At 43.9% G+C, this 16,804-nt stretch overlaps 1 long non-coding RNA gene across 3 annotated transcripts; it reads right to left on the reverse strand.

Moving 5' to 3' along the window:
• Positions 1-205: 205 nt before the first annotated feature.
• Positions 206-7,659, reverse strand: LOC115087596. Of its 3 annotated transcripts, XR_003855551.1 has the most exons (4): positions 7,506-7,659; positions 3,753-3,953; positions 2,200-2,362; positions 206-677 (listed from the first exon to the last, which is right to left on the reverse strand). It is a non-coding gene; the product is annotated as an uncharacterized LOC115087596 (long non-coding RNA). The 3 variants fall into 3 exon arrangements; XR_003855552.1 differs by lacking the exon at positions 3,753-3,953; XR_003855550.1 differs by lacking the exon at positions 7,506-7,659 and having other exon boundaries at positions 3,753-3,994.
• Positions 7,660-16,804: the final 9,145 nt, after the last annotated feature.

Here is a 16,804-nt window from a genome sequence, read left to right on the forward strand (position 1 = left end):
ACTGAAAGAGGTGATCCTGTTTTTAGTTGTCATGTCCATAAAATGTATTTCCAGTCTCTTTAAATAATTAAAAAAAAATCCGATGATAAGGGATTGAAATAGTAAAGTGAAAAATGTAACTAGTGGAAGACAGAGATATAAAATTCATCCTTGGTTCCTCCACACAGTTTGTGTCTGCTTGTTCTTTTCTTTAGCTGTCAAAGAAAATGTAAATATGGTTTTATTTGCAGTTATTCCAGTATCTTTAACATTTTTTTTTTATAGTTCTTTATTTGGATGCTAAGTTAATGTTTGTTTTTTGTTTTGCGCATAGTCATTTAGAAAGTAGCAGTCTCTTTTTTGGGGGGTCTAAAGACGGACTGTGGCAGACATCCCAACGAGACTCTGTTTTTTTGGGTTTTTTTTTTTTTTTTTCCCTTTCACCAGTTGTTTCTGTTGAATGGTGTTACTAAGGTGACTTTGAATGAGCTGACATAACGGTGGTGATTGGAGGACGGTGGTAGGGAGCTGGTTCTTTTGAGTGCCAGCCCACGCAGGTAGGACCAGCTGCTTCCTCGGAACATCTTCTGTGGGTCTTCATACATCTGGGGTTGGCTCAACCTTGATGAGCCTGTGTTTCTTATTAACCCCGCAACAGTAGTAGCTGCAGGCGATTACAACCATCAGCAGCACGGCAACTAGGAAGAGGAATGGGAGAAGAGAGCAATTGATCAGCTTCTGTTTAACATGCAAAGAGAAACTCTGGTTTACTGGAAACAAACAGAGGTTAATTGCCATCAAAGCAGCAAGAAGAAGATGCTGCTGCCTGTGTTAACTTCATATTGGGGCATCTAGAGACAGAAATGTGAGAGGCTAATTTCATTACTGCTGTCTCTGTTCAATAAACTCAAGCTGAAAGGGCTGGTGGGTGGGTGGGGGGAGGAAGGGGGCAGTTTTCACACTCTCCACATGAGCCAAATCTGTAGATGCCTTTTTTACTCAAGGACTCTGCATCACCTTTAAGTTTGTGGGCAAGTGATAGTCATTTTGAAATTTGTCATGGATATCAAGTACTCAGACACTTGCAACTGCTCTTGGTGCCAGGTAAGAACATCTTCGCAAAATATTGCACGTAGACTTGAAAATATAATCTAAACATGCTAGTTTTCTATCCTGTCCCAAACATTCTCCTCCCCTACCCCTCCAGAACACCTCCCCTAAATGAGGCTAATGGTACAAGCATTGTGGAACACTCCTTGTTCTGTTGGCCTTAATTGAAGTAGGGCAACTTGCAGATAACCAGTGTACACGTGGCAATCACTATTAGTCTGCATAAATGGCTTTGAAAGTTGCCCTCTAAAACACACAGAGTGGTGTCGGCAGCGTGTAATACACTCTGGTGCTCTTCAGGGCAGCTTTTCCTTTCTCTTTCTTTTGTGCCATTCCCACTGAACCTCGGGCATAAAATTTGGGCAGTGCCCATTGTATTGTGGATCTACCATCCATTTCTCCTTATATCACACCTGCTGCTGGTAGCCAGTTCCACAATCCCTTTGTCTGAATTGTGGTGGGGGGAGAGGGGATAATTTTTTCTTCCATGCTAGTAACAGCCAAGTTCCACTCCGCTGGAAGAGGGGCAAGATCACTAAAGTTCCTGGGAGGCTAAATGTGGAACTTAATATCCCAGGAAGCTCATAGCATTATTCAGCGGGGGAGCTTTGGTTTAGAGTTTAATAAGAAAAAGGAGTTCATTAAATAAAGTCTAGACAAAATTGTAATGTGGCATAAGCATGATGTGTATGGAGGCCTTTACTTATTTCCCTAGCAAAATCTTGTGGTCGCAATGTTAATTCATGTGAATATGTAGAAATTAGGTCAACAAAATATTGAACTAACTCATTACGTCTGTGACTAGCTTTCCTGAGCTATGCTCTCCAGGCTACTGAATTAGCCCCAGATGTACTGAGTTAGTCCATTAAAATGTTTTCACCTAGAACTAGTTTGACTGTTATTTCCCAAGAACATATTCATCCATGCAGACAAAATACCAAATCGTATCAAAATCCAAGATATCATCTAAACAGCAGACCTCACTGATCTATGAGAACATGTTCTTTGAACTGTTTCTTTGAAATTAAGTATATTTAATATCTGGTCCTTGGCCTGTAGGTGGCATGTGCCCCTTTAAACCCTTTCCTTAGTATCTGGAGCACTACTTACCAATGAACAGAAGAAGAACGGTAAACGCAATAATGTTGAAGAACCCTGACTGAGGGAGTTCCTGAATCTTACTCAGGAATTTCTGTCCAATCGTCTTCAGGTCTTGGGACAGGTTTTGGGAAGCCATTTCTATCCTGCTTACCAAATCTTGTATTTTATTATTCTAAAGAAGAAAAGAGAGAGAGGGTGATTTGTACTACATATTTAATTGCTGCTATAATGGTTGCATGAAGAACATTTAGGTACATGAATAGGTTGTTGAATTGAAATGGACCAGTTTTATTCTGTCCTAGCAATCCACATCCTGGGCCATGGCTTATGCCCCTTTTTTGTGACTGCAGTCTCCTTTTTGAAATGCAAGCTACCCTCACAAGAAAGAGACTCCTGGGGGGAGAGGGTTTGTTCTCATATCATTTTCTATGCAAAAATGGTGAGTAAGGATCTTGTTTCAAAACTCAGATTGCGATCACAAAAATGTGCTAAACCATCACTAAACACGAATTGGTTGATTTGTCCGTCATCGTGGTCCTTAAATCAGAATGCCTTAATGATATCAACACTGTGCTTCTGACACCACTTCACTCACCTGCCCTTCTTCCCCACAGACAAGCACTTCATTCGTTTGTATACACATCTTGAAATTAACACATGTACAGACACACAAATACCACTAAATATTCTCGTCATATGTGTGTGTATGAATGTTATCTCCCTTCCCTCCTCCCTAGGATATCTTAATGCTTAAAGAAAGATAAAGTATGTAGGCCAACAAAAAATGTAAATCCCACATTGCAGTCATGGGAGATAGCAAACCATGTGCTGTTAGTATTCAGTCTCCCTGTAGCAAGCACTCAGAACGTCCTCAAGTTTTCGAAGCCCAGAAGATCACTAACATTGAAGCAGTGGGTGTTCCCCATATCCAGGGTTAAGAACATAAGAAAATGCCATACTGGGTCAGACCAAGGGTCCATCAAGCCCAGCATCCTGTTTCCAACATTGGCCAATCCAGGCCATAAGAACCTGGCAAGTACCCAAAAACTAAGTCTATTCCATGTTACCATTGCTAATGGCAGTGGCTATTCTCTAAGTGAACTTAATAGCAGGTAATGGACTTCTCCTCCAAGAACTTATCCAATCCTTTTTTAAACACAGTTATACTAACTGCACTAACCACATCCTCTGGCAACAAATTCCAGAGTTTAATTGTGCGTTGAGTAAAAAATTACTTTCTCCAATTAGTTTTAAATGTGCTACTTGCTAACTTCATGAAATGCCCCCTAGTCCTCCTATTATCCGAAAGTGTAAATAACTGATTCACATCTACTCGTTCTAGACCTCTCATGATCTTAAAGACCTCTATCATATCCCCCCTCAGTCGTCTCTTTTCCAAGGTGAACAGCCCTAACCTCTTTAGTCTTTCCTCATAGGGGAGCTGTTCCATTCCCCTTATCATTTTGGTTGCCCTTCTCTGTACCTTCTCCATCGCAATTATATCTTTTTTGAGATGCGGCGACCAGAATTGTACAAAAAGCCTAGAAAACTTGATAAATTACCATTTTAGTCGTACACTGAAACTGCTGAGAGCTGACAGCGACCCGAGGTATTTTCTGCCACCTAAAAGCAGAGCTGCTTCTTTTACTTTTTCAAATGTTAAACACCTTCTTTCTTCTATCCACACTGGCAAAAAGCTCTTCTGACGTCCTGCTTGGAATTCTGGGCACCAACTAATAGTCACAAATTCTGAATTCTGTGCTCTAGAATATGCAGATCACTGTTAGTGAAATTTCACTCCAGCAGGCTGACAGACGTTGAAGCTCCTTTACCAACTATAGACAGCATATCATCTGACTAAATATTTTACCAACTTCAACATTTGTCATAAGTGGATCACAAAAAAAAAGAAACCTCAGATTTACATAGCGTAAACATCATAAAGCAATATCAAATTTAAGGCATTACATTATGACAGTAGGAGTTAAAAGTGCAGCAGTTTTTGAAAAGGCTGGACACTGTGATCCTGAGATCATTCAAGCAAGGGGGGAAATGCTTAAATAATTAGATTTTATTTCGAAACATTGACTGAAAGTTTGTACAGATTGGTATGTTTTTTGGCTTCCAAGTCTGAAGAATTCAGAATTTCTTTTCCATATTTTGATATGTTGAAATCTGGATTTCCCTTTTAAATAGGATACCTAATGTGTTCTCTTCATAGCTGTGCAGATTTTTTTTTTGTAATGCATCAGAAACTATTCCAATTGTTCTAATGTACAAGTTTAAGGGGGTGGATAAATCAGTGGAAATTAACACTTGGCCTGCCAGACAACCTTCAAGTTTTCTGTCATCTCTAATCTAACCAAATTGGTAGTGCAGTAATAATGGGAGATTTCAATTACCCCAATATTGACTGGGTAAATGTAACATCAGGACATGCTAGAGAGAGAAAGTTCCTGGATGGAATAAATGGCAATATTATGGAGCAATTGGTTCTGGAACTGATGAGAGAGGGAGCAATTTTAGATCTAATTCTTAATGGAGCACAGGATTTGGTGAGAGAGGTAATGGTGCTGGGGCCGGTTGGCAATAGTAATTATAATATGATCAAATTTGAATTAATGACAGGAAGGGGGACAGTAAGTAAATCTACGGCTCTAGCGCTAAACTTTCAAAAGGGAAACTGAAAATGAGAAAAATAGAAAAAAACTGAAAGGAACAGCTACAAAGGTAAAAAGTGTGCAAGAGGCATGGACATGGTTTAAAAAAAACCAAACCATCCTAGAAGCACAGTCCAGATGTATTCCACACATTAAGAAAGGTGGAAGGAAGGCAAAATGATTCCCAGCATGGTTAAAAGGTGAGATGAAAGAAGCTATTTTAGCCAAAAGATCTTTATTCAAAAATTGGAAGAAGGATCCGACAGAAGAAAATAGGATAAAGCATAAGCGCTGGCAAGTTAAATGTAAGACATTGATAAGACAGGTTAAGAGAGAATTTGAAAAGAAGTTGGCCGTAGAAGCAAAATCTCACAGTAAAAACCTTAAAAAAATATATCCGAAGCAGAAAGCCTGCAAGGGAGTCAGTTGGACCGTTAAATGATCGAGGGATTAAAGGGGCACTTAGAGAAGATAAGGCCATAGCGGAAAGATTAAACTATTTCTTTGCTTTGGTGTTTACTAAAGAGGATGTTAGGGAGATGCCAAATCACGGTGAACCTAGAAGATGTGGTAGGCCTGATTGAGAAACTGAAGAGTAGTAAATCACCTGGAGTGGATGGTATACACCCCAGGGTTCTGAAGGAACTCAAAAATGAAATTTCAGACGTATTAGTAAAAATTTGTAACCTATCATTAAAATCATCCATTGTACCTGAAGACTGGAGGGTGGCTAATGAAACCCCAATATTTAAAAAGGGCTCCAGGGGCGATCCGGGAAACTACAGACCAGTTAGCCTGACTTCAGTGCCAGGAAAAATAGTGGAAAGTGTTCTAAAGATCAAAATCACAGAACATCTAGAAAGACATGGTTTAATGGAACAGAGTCAGCATGGCTTTACCCAAGGCAAGTCTTGCCTCACAAATCTTCACTTTTTTGAAGGGGTTAAACAACATATAGATATAGTATATAATGGATGTAGTGTATTTGGATTTTCAGAAGGCATTTGACAAAGTTCCTCATGAGAGGCTTCTAAGAAAAGTAAAAAGTCATGGAATAGGTGGCGATGTCCTTTCATGGATTACAAACTGGTTAAAAGACAGTAAACAGAGAGTAGGATTAAATGGTCAATTTTCTCAGTGGAAAAGGGTATACAGTGGTGTGCCTCAGGGATCTGTACTAGGACCCGTTCTTTTCAATATATTTATAAAATGATCTGGAAAAGAATACGACGAGTGAGGTAATCAAATTTTGCAGATGATACAAAATTATTCAGAGTAGTTGAATCACAAGCAGATTGTGATAAATTGCAGGAGAACTTTGTGAGACTGGAAAATTGGGCATCCAAATGGCAGATGAAATTTAATGTGGACAAATGCAAGGTGATGCATATAGGGAAAAATAACCATTGCTGTAGTTACACGATGTTTGGTTCCATATTAGGAGCTACCATCCAGGAAAGAGATCTAGGCATCATAGTGGATAATACTTTGAAATTGTTGGCTCTGTGTGCTGTGGCAGTCAAGAAAGCAAACAGAATGTTAGGAATTATTAGGAAGGGAATGGTGAATAAAATGGAGGATGTCATAATGCCTCTTTATCGCTCCATGGTGAGACCACACCATGAATACTATGTACAATTCTGGTTGCTGCATCTCAAGAAAGATATAGTTTTGATGGAGAAGGTATAGAGAAGGGAGACCAAAATGATAAAGGGGATGGAACAGCTCCCCTATGAGGAAAGACTAAAGAGGTTAGGAATTTTCAGCTTGGAGAAGAGACGGCTGAGGAGGGATATGATCTAGATCTTTAAAATCATGAGAGGTCTAGAACGGGTAAATGTGAATCTGTTATTTAGTCTTTCGGATAATAGAAAAACTAGGTGGCACTCCATGAAGGTAGCATGTGGCACATTTAAAACTAATAGAAGAAAATTCTTTTTTTCACTCAACGCACAATTAAACTCTGGAATTTGTTGCCAGGGGATGTGGTTAGTGCAGTTAATGTAGCTGGGTTTTAAAAAAGGTTTGGATAAGTTCTTGGAGGAGAAGTCCATTACCTGCTATTAATTAAGTGGACTTAGAAAATAGCCACTACTATTACTGGCATCAATAGCGTGGGATATTCTTAGTTTTTGGGTATTTGCCAGGTACTTATAGCCTGGATTGGTCACTGTTAGAAACAGGATGCTGGGCTTGATGGACCCTTGATCTAACCCAGTATGGCAATTTATGTTCTTATGTTCTAATCTCGATACCTGTGACTGACTACCATTTCAGACTTGTGAAATATTGTAACGAACTGGCTAAGAACAATTGCAAAGAATTCACTGTAATTAGTTTTATCCAGGATCCAGTAAGTGGCCAATGAAATTGTCAGTCAAAGAATCAATTGAATTAAATAATCAGATCTAATTAACAAAATTAAACATTCAAGTGACGAAAAAATCCTAATGTTCAAAGTAACACTCCCAGTCCCCAAATTAAGAAACTCCCTTGACTGATTGTACAGTCAGTGCTCTTAGATATTTCTTGAAATGGAAAGACTCAGTCATTGGTTTCCACTGGACACTGTCCTGTGGGAGAGTAAACATGTCGCCAAATAATGCTACTTCATTTACTGGCCAACTGCCAGTCGACCACCTTGGTTTGACATACCTGCCTTTCACTGCCTTTAAATGCTACGGTGCCCCGCTGACCGATTTGTCAGCTGACCTCTTGACATGCTATCTCTGCAACTTAGGGCATCAACATGCACCCCTGTTGCAGCTCCTTGTCCGAGCAGGTGGGCCTTTCCTCTCCTGGATTCACTCCTTTGGTGTTACGAGCGCGCGCGGGCGCGGTCGTCTCGGGCGGGTGGTGAGCCCTTGGGCCACGGCAGGACCCCAGGAGGAGCCCAAGGCCACACCGTAGGAGGTGAGCTGAGCAGGCATGGTGAGCCAGGCAGGCAGGAACAGAAGCAGGGAGTCCGGCCCTCAGCCGGACCTGCATGCCCATGGTAGCCAACACGGGGAAGTTGACTAGTGAACGGTCCTCCGACTGTTCCCGGCCCTTTTGGACCTGCCGCAGGGAACGGCAATGGGCAGCAGGCCGGACAGAGGCGAGGGCAGACAGAGTCCTTAAACTGAAGACATCAGACGGGGCAGAAGCAAGACGAAGACATCAGGACAAGGGCTGAAGCGAGACACAGGAAAGGCCCAGGCGAGCAGGAACTCTGATGCTGGGATACTCACATCCGAAGCCCCCTCGGCTGGCAGAAGCTCAAGAGCCCGTGGGACGAATCCCTCCTGTTGGCCACTCCAGGGCCCAACAGGACAGAAGGCTCAGGAACCAGGTCAAGGTAGAGACAGGAAGACATCCGGGCAAGGGCTGAAGCAGACACTGGAGACAAGGCTGGACGGGAACATTGCACTGTCCATCAGGGCGCCCTACTCAGCCCACCCGTGGGACTGAGTCACGGACCACCCTGTCCCAGACGCGCCCTACACAGCCCTGGGAGGCTGGTCACGGACCACGCTGAGAAGGAGGGCGCGGGGAAGACCCAGGCGAACAGGACTCCGATGCTGGGAAACTCACATCCGAAGCCCTTACGGCTGGCAGGCACAGGAACAAACATCTAGGCAGGGTCAGAGACAGGCATCAAGGCAGAGACACTGGACATCAGGAACATCAAAGCATAAGTGATCACGGAAGACCTGGATCAGCAAGGATACAGACGACTGTAGGACCTGATCCGCAGGCCGAAGACAAGCAGGAGTCGGAGTCACGGACCGGAATCAAGGCAGGCTGAAGACAAGCAGGAGTCGGAGTCACGGACCGGAGTCAAGGCAGGCTGAAGACAAGCAGGAGTCGGAGTCACGGACCGGAGTCAAGGCAGGCTGAAGACAAGCAGGAGTCGGAGTCACAGACCGGAGTCAAGGCAGGCTGAAGACAAGCAGGAGTTGGAGTCACGGACCGGAGTCAAGGCAGGCTGACAACAAGCAGGAGTCGGCGCCACGGAGGACCTGGATCAGCAGGGTTACAGACTACTGTAGAGCCCGATCCGAAGGCCAAGACACAGTGAACAGAAAGTCCTTAAATACTGGAGGTAGAGGGCAACTCCCTGGGAGGAGCTTGCCAGGACCGCCCACCGCTGGTCCTATAACTAGGGTAGAGAGCTGCGGGCCAGCCCCTAGGGAAGGGCGTCGCCCAACAGGAAGTCCAAACACTGAGGCTGCAAGCCACCGGCACAGCTAGGCCTCTCAGGCCCTGGAACAAGTCCCGGATGGAACACAGGCGAGGCCCTGGCTTCAAGGCGGCCTCTGGAAGAAGGTAAGAGACCTCCTGCAGCGCAGCAGCAGGGGGGATCGCAACATTTGGTAGTTTGTTGCTTGGGAAAGGATGCAGTTTTAGCCAGCTTCACGGCTCTTGCTTTTTGGTTCTTGCTGCTCGCTTCCAGATCACTGGAAAAAAAATGAAAGTATTGGAGACTGCTGCCCTGTCAGCTCACTAACCACCAACTGCCACAGCAAGAATATCATCTGGGTTTTGGTTTGGTTTTTGAAAAGTATTTCAAGATTGCATTACCTGACACACAGCAGGATCTTGCACTGGCTTATAAAGGGAAGAAGGGAAATAATTAAAATGACTGGCTAAAGTTTGCATTGCAGTATATTGCAAACTTTGTTCCTAGAATTTTTTTTTATCTTGCATCCCAGAAAAAGTCGACACATCCATTCTATGAGCCCAATAATAGCATATGGCTTTGGTGCATTATGTAGAGTAGGCCTGATTGACCTACGGACCATCTGAAAAATTATGTAGGGTAGGCCTGATTGACCTACGGACCATCTGAAAAATGTATCCAGAAATTGTTTCTGGAAGCACTTGTAATTGTGGCGTAAACTGGCATGTGCAAGTTACTGGATGGACTTGCAAAGAGCAGCATGAGATGGGGAGAAGCAGAAGGACAATGGAGTATGAAAACAGAAATAAACAGAGGATTACATCAGGAAGGAAGCAAAGGGTTGATGTGTTACTGATGTCCTGTTGCGGTTTAATGTAATATATCGATTTGTAGTGTCACTTCAGCATTATATATCGCAAGACCCTCGTGCATGCAGAGAAGTCCTGTTCTCAAAGGCTATCTTTAAAAAGCTATTTAAGTTGGCTTCAAATTTAGGAGCTCACAAAAACTCCTAAACCCAGAGAGTAACCACAAAAAATGTGTTTAAAAGCATAATGTGAGGATGGAATTCAGGAGAGCCAACCATAGATCTCTGCCCATCTTAAATCATCGGGGTGTGATCTTTGATTTATCTATAGCAGTCTGTCATTTTATAGTTTCCAACATGTCCTTCATTTCTATGTGCGTGTCTGGGCGCCAGAAAGTTTTAAAACTGATCCTAAAGTACTTACTGGGCAGCAGTGGAAAGCCAGAGAGAGACTGCAACTTTCTTTCCTGCGACTAATCCCACACCAAAAGCACCCGGGAACTCTTTAGAGTTTTATTGCCAATTTTGCTAGGCTGCGCGCTGTCTCTCTAGTTTGAAAACTTTGGAATCGCATGGAAGGAGAATCTGCAAACTGATCTTATTTCATTTCTTACTAAGCAGGCGGCCTAACCTCAGGATTAGTAGGGGAAGGTATTATGGATTAACCAAAACCTTTTCTAAGCCCTCTTAACAAAGGCTCTTCCAGTCTTGTTTATGTATCTCTTATTCCAGAGCATTCAAGGTTGTCTTGTCATTTTTTTTTTCCTATTGAGCGTTCTGGGCAATAAATCCCAGAATGCTTTAGGCAGTTAGAAAACATGCTGCTCCTCAATGATTTGGAACTAATTGGTCATTTTGGTTGCTACCCTATGCAGATTTAAATGTGTGGTAATCTCCACATGTGCCATTTTGAGCTATGCTTTGGATGGGAGGTCACTTTGTTAAAATGAAGTTGTATGTGTGGGTGTGTTGCTCGGTGATTTCAGAGGATTTGAAATCTTCGGTGGTGCAAGAAACGCCATTGCATTGCTGTCAGACAAAGCAAAAGGACTGAATAAATAAAATGAAACGGCTACAGCTGGATGGGGTTCCAATGGCAAAAACTTTCAGTGCTTGCTTTTTTTTTTTTTTTAAACACGCCAACTTGTTGCAGGAATGTAAATAGAATGAGTTAATCCTATAAAGTCAGCACAGTGTGCATTTGAGACAGTGTCTGCTTCCAGACCTTGAGGTCTGCCAACAGGTCTAGCTTTCATTATATATCCCAATTGCTATTTGTCAGGTATTTGTACAGCATGTACATTACAATCCCAACACCATTGTCAGTTTTAATAACTTTCTATAAATAACTTTTTTTTTTTTTAATTTACTACTTCTTTTTCAAAATCTTAACTAATCAAGGTAAAGTACTGCTCTTAAGCAATGTGGAAAGGGAAAATCTCAGATAGCACCGCCCACAGAGGTCAGAGCGGATGGCAGTCGCTGATAGTCTTCTCAAGCGTGGGCCCTGAAGCAGCATGGATCACAGTGAAACATGGCCTTGGTGGCGTTCTTTCGTTAAAGATTTTGACTTTCTTGGGCCGGGATAAAGCCATCTGTCCAGATGCTTATAAAGTCTCTTTTGAAGGCATTGAAGTATCGAAGAAATTCGATACTTCCCTGAAAACTACAAAATTTTAAATTTTGTATTGGTGCAGTCTCAGGTTTTCCCTTTCCACATTCCTTAAAAACAGTACTTTATCTTGTTTAGTTTTTTCTCAAAACCTTAATTTTTTTTTTTACAATTGTTAAATTTACTTATAGAAAGGTTATTAAATTGACATTGGTGTTCTAGCTGTTTGGATTGGTGGCATTATGTACATTAGACATGAAATTGAAGGAACCAGGTAATTTGTGTATTTTGTTGTTTTGAAAACCGGACCTGGTGGTAGACCTTGGAGACCACTTAGAGGAGCTAGTGTATCTTGATATTTATTTCAGCACCTTTTATCTGATCTATTATCTGGAAACTCCCAATATCTTGAAAATCATAGTCCCCGGGTCATGTTCCCTTATCTAGATATATGTTTGACCCCCAAATATAACCTCCTTTAGATTCCCCAGCTGCAGATACTTTTCCCTTTCTCCCCTGACATGCTCCCTTCCCTCCCCCCACCTCTCCATCCCCGTGGCCGGGCCTAACAAGACTCTTTCAGCCACACGTTTGTCATACCCTCTCCTTTGGCGCCTCTCCCTCCTGTCTGGTTCAAGGTCTCAGATCAAGTGTTTGAACCGCATGTGGCTCCATAGTACACTGGGGATCCTCGACTAATATACTGCGACTGTTTGATTTAAAATCTGTTGTAGCCCACATTGGTAAAAGGCAGAATATCAAATCTCTCTCTCTTTCTCTCTCTCTCTCTATATATATATATTAAATGACTTGGTGTTATTTCAGTAATTAGACCAAGGGTGTTTGTGTTATAGGATTAGACCACACCCAGGTGATAGAGACACAAAGTAATGCCTCCCATCATAAAGCTTCCAGTTATGTTGTAACCTAGTTGATTGCACTTAATTATTATTACTTTTTTAAAATTCCTTTGTTTATCAGTTTGACATGTATCGAAAACTAATTCTGTGTAGTCCGATCCAGTGGCTTAGTGGCCAGTACTACCTGTTGCCATACGGAGGGACCCAGATTCGATTCCTGACTTAAGAACATAAAAGGCTGCCATACTGTGTCAGACCAAGGGTCCATCAAGGCCAACATCCTGTTTCCAACAGTGGCCAATCCAGGTCGCAAGCACCTGGCAGGATCCCAAACAGTAAATAGATCCCATGCTGCTTCTACTCACCAGACTATGGCCATTTGCAACCTCCAGAGAGAGGGAATTATAGTCCTTGTGCAATAGCAGCACCTAGTGGCCAGATTTAGGACCCATGATTGCCCAGGCACCTGGTCCCCAGCCGAGGACCTTCGCTGCAATAACTGGTCCACAGTTAGTTGAGAGGAGATATAAAATAGTCACGAATGAAGGTTCATGGTGCCAGATCCCAGCCCTGGTTCTGCTTTTGTTTCTGTATCCCAAAATGTATCTCTTCATTAGGAGCCATAGGAACATGTGCTCAGCCTTGTGAGAGAGAATTTGAGCAAATTCACATCAAAGAAAACACTGTGACATCAGCCTTGATTGCTACTGTCACGTTTTTAATTATAGGGCTTATAAGGGAGTTGTATGTCCACAGAGGCGAAAGATGCACAAATCTGTCAGAATCCTAGCAAAGCACATTGGGTCAAGCAGGATCGTGGCCTGGGACGTACAGGAGGGTGTTTTTCTTTTTGTCCCGGTTTAGCTGCAGTTGGCTGAAACTCTTATTTTGTTTCTGTTCTTTTTAACTGGCATTTCTTTAGGGCGAGCAGCAGCCAAGGACAGCAGAAGGCAAACAGTTGGAAACGCACCATGATTCCTGTAACGCTGCAAAGGGCATTTTTAGTCAAAGAAAGAAACTAAAGCTCTGTTGATTACAGAAATTGAAGTTCTAAACTTATACGGTCCCTTTGCCTGTTCTGGGCCATAGTAGTGAAACCGTGTTAGTGTCCTACTGTAAAAATGTTCTCAGGGCTTTTATATATCTACTAGATAAGGGAGCCCGGACCGACGTGCCGCAAATGCGCAGTAGAGAGCAGCTCTACCGCACATGCGCGCACGTCGGTCAGAGCGGAGCGTGCCTAAAAAAATGGCGCTGGGAGGAGCGGCAGCGGCGAAGAGCGGCGGCGAGAAGCAGGAGCGGCGGAAGGAGCGGCGGCGAGAAACAGGAGAAGCAGGAGCGGCGGCGAGAAGCAGGAGCGGCGGAAGGAGCGGCAGCGAGAAGCAGGAGCGGCGGCGAAAAGCAGGAGCGGCGGCGGCATGCGCGAGGGAGGGCCCCCACCTCCGGAGATCTTCGTTGTGGATGAGCTGTGAGGGGAGAGAAGTGAGGAGAGGGGGGGAGTGACTGGAGGGAGGGGGGAGGGAGGAGAGAGGGAGGGGAGGGGGTAGTGACTGAAGGGAGGGGGGTGACTGAAGGGAGGGGAGGAGAGAGTGAGGGGAGGGGGAGTGACTGAAGGGAGGGGGAGGGAGGAGAAAGTGAGGGAAGGGGGGAGTGACTGCGGGGAGGGGGGAGGAGAGAGTGAGGTAAGGGGGGAGGAGAGAGTGACTGAAGGGAGGGGGGAGGAGAGAGTGAGGGGAGGGGGAGGAGAGAGTGACTGAAGGGAGGGGGAGGAGAGAGTGAGGGGAGGGGGGAGAGAGTGAGGGGAGGGGGGAGGAGAGAGTGACTGAAGGGAGGGGGAGGAGAGAGTGAGGGGAGAGGGGAGTGGCTGAAGGGAGGGGGAGGGAGGAGAGGGGGAGGGGGAGTGACTGAAGGGAGGGGAAGGGAGGTGAGAGGGAGTGGGAGGGAGAATGGGGAGGAGAGGTGGGAGGGAGAATGGGGAGGAGGGAGTGGGAAGGAGAATGAGTGGGAAGGAAATGGACAGAAAAAATGTTATAAAATGTAGCCCGTTGTTACGGGCTTAACGGCTAGTATATAATAAAATATACAATACTGAGAAAAGGTTTGTGAACTGCCTAGGATGATCTGCATTTTAGCACAATTTATTTTCAAAACATGAATAGATCCTAATCTAAACCCTGATAAAAGAGACAGGTAACCCTATTCAACAACTCAGACAAAAAGGGAGATATTTTGAATATTTATTCAGCAAAAAGATTAAACAATGCACCTTTGTGTGAAAAAGTCTGCGAGCCCTTCATTCAATAACTGGTGGCACCACCTTTTGAGCAGCAATAACTTCAATTAAACATTTCCTGTAACTGCTGATCAGTCTCGCACATCGACCCTCAAGGAATTTTGGCCATTCTTCCACCTATAACTGTTTCAACTTCCATTTCGTGACACATGGGGGCTTCCTTGCATTAACAGCTCACTTCAGGTCTTGCCACAACTCTGATAAGTAGATTATCGAAAATTCATTCCTCCTGGTGTTAAATTTGTCTCTTTCCAATCCATTACAGAAAAAAAGCAAAAATGCGGTCCCCTGTGTGCCGACAGTAAAAATCCTCTGGGAGGGGAGGAATCTACCCTAACTGGTTTGCATTAACATTACACAGACACTGTTTAATGAGGTCAGGGTGAGTGTTTATTCACTTTACTGACCTTGATTCTAGACCGTAAGCACTAGAAGGCTACTAGTCCTACCTCTTTATCCTCTCTGTTGTGTGGGATTGGCGTACATAGGTGCCCGCAGCAGAACTGATTCTTTCTGCTTTTCAGCACAATGGTTTTTCTTTCCCCGTTTTGCTCCCAATAAAAGTAGGGATTTTTTTTTGTTTACTTTGGGAGAGCGCTGACGGCTGAAATCCGCATTTACAAAGTATGCTCGGGCTTCGGCCATAATTTTTCGAAGCAGATGTGCACGCGTAAATCTGCTTTGAAAATTGGCAGGCGCACACGCATGGGAGCAGGTGTAAGTGTTTACACCCGTGTTTGCATGTGTACTTTCGATTTATAGAAAGCGCGCATGGAAATGGTTTTCCACACCCTGGCTCTCTTTCAGGTACCTGTAACTTTGCTTCCACGTGTAGTTTTATGTGTAAACCCCCCCCCCCCCCCGGGGTAACTTTCTATAGGCCTGTGCATGTGTGCAAAATAGCATGTTATTCACACACGTGCTTTGGAAAATCCACTCCTCAATGAGTAATTTACTGGTGGTTATAGTACCTCTTATTGTTGTACATAGATGTTATCTACAAACCTTTTTAAGGGGGGGGGGTCGTAATCCCGCTGCCCACCTTGGTGTAAATTCCACAGGAAGGTTTTACTCCTGGGGTTTGCCTCTAAGAATCAAAACAAAAACCTCACAGGTAGTTTTGCTTTGATTATTGCCCCAGGAAAGAAAACCCGCAGAGATTTGTGCCTGGTTTCTCTGCGGTTGCATATTTTTTTTCAGCCAAAGCCATGCCCGACATTGCTCCCCCCTGACTTAACCCCCAACCGCACGGAATACCTTTGAATGCGAGTACAATTTAACACGTGTGCTCAAAAAAAGAATGCACCTAACTGTATCCGCGCAGAGGGTGAGCAATTTTCCAAAAGCCCACTTCTGTGGATCAAATGCTTTAACCCACAGAAACAACTTTGAAAATTGCTCTCTTTGGGGATAATTTTGTAACGCCCTGCATCAGTTTTAAATCAAATATGCGCATAAGTTCAATTTTTAAAGGGAAAGCACACGCATTCTCTCACCCGTTGAACATTGGGCAACAAAATGACCCACCCACAATTACACCTGCTAATTTGTGTGCAGACATTTTTTCGGGGAGAATTTTTATGCTCGTGCTTTTTTTGAAAAATTGAAAACTAAGCACGCAAGTCAAATCCCTCCCCGGCGCTGCTCGCAGGAATGCCTCTGCTCGCTGCCAGTAAGCTTCCGCGCGGATGAGGCGGGCGCTTTTGTAACAGGCTATTTCCACGGATAAAGCGCTGTTTAACCCATGGAAGTGCCTTTGAAAGTTCCCTTCCCTGTGCCCGCAGTAGCTGGAGTGCTAAAAAAAACAAAACATCCACACACATTTGGAGTCAAAGTGGGGGGCGGATGGAGGGGCCATCCTAATGTAGCATTAGCAGAAACAGGAAAGCCCGGTGTGTATCGGCGTGACAGCACCCCAAAATAACCAGCAAGGGTTTGGGGTTTTTTTTTTTTTCCCTCCCAACTTTTGTCCGTCTTTTGCCAGGTAATTTCTTTTAGCACTGATCTTGGTATCAGGCCTTTTGGGCCTGGCTTTTATAAAGAAGTGCTAGCATGGAGAAGCTTACCTGGGAAAGAGGTGACAGGCGTGTTATATATTGTCTGCCTTTCTTGATAATGAACAGTTAATCGATATTAGACCCCCCCCCCCCCGATCTGAACTCTTATCTCTTATCATTAAGAAAGGTGGAAAGAAGGCAAAACGATTACCGGCATGGTTA

This window comes from Rhinatrema bivittatum, chromosome 3, assembly GCF_901001135.1.
Source record: "Rhinatrema bivittatum chromosome 3, aRhiBiv1.1, whole genome shotgun sequence".
In the NCBI taxonomy this organism is placed as follows: Eukaryota; Metazoa; Chordata; class Amphibia; order Gymnophiona; family Rhinatrematidae; genus Rhinatrema; species Rhinatrema bivittatum.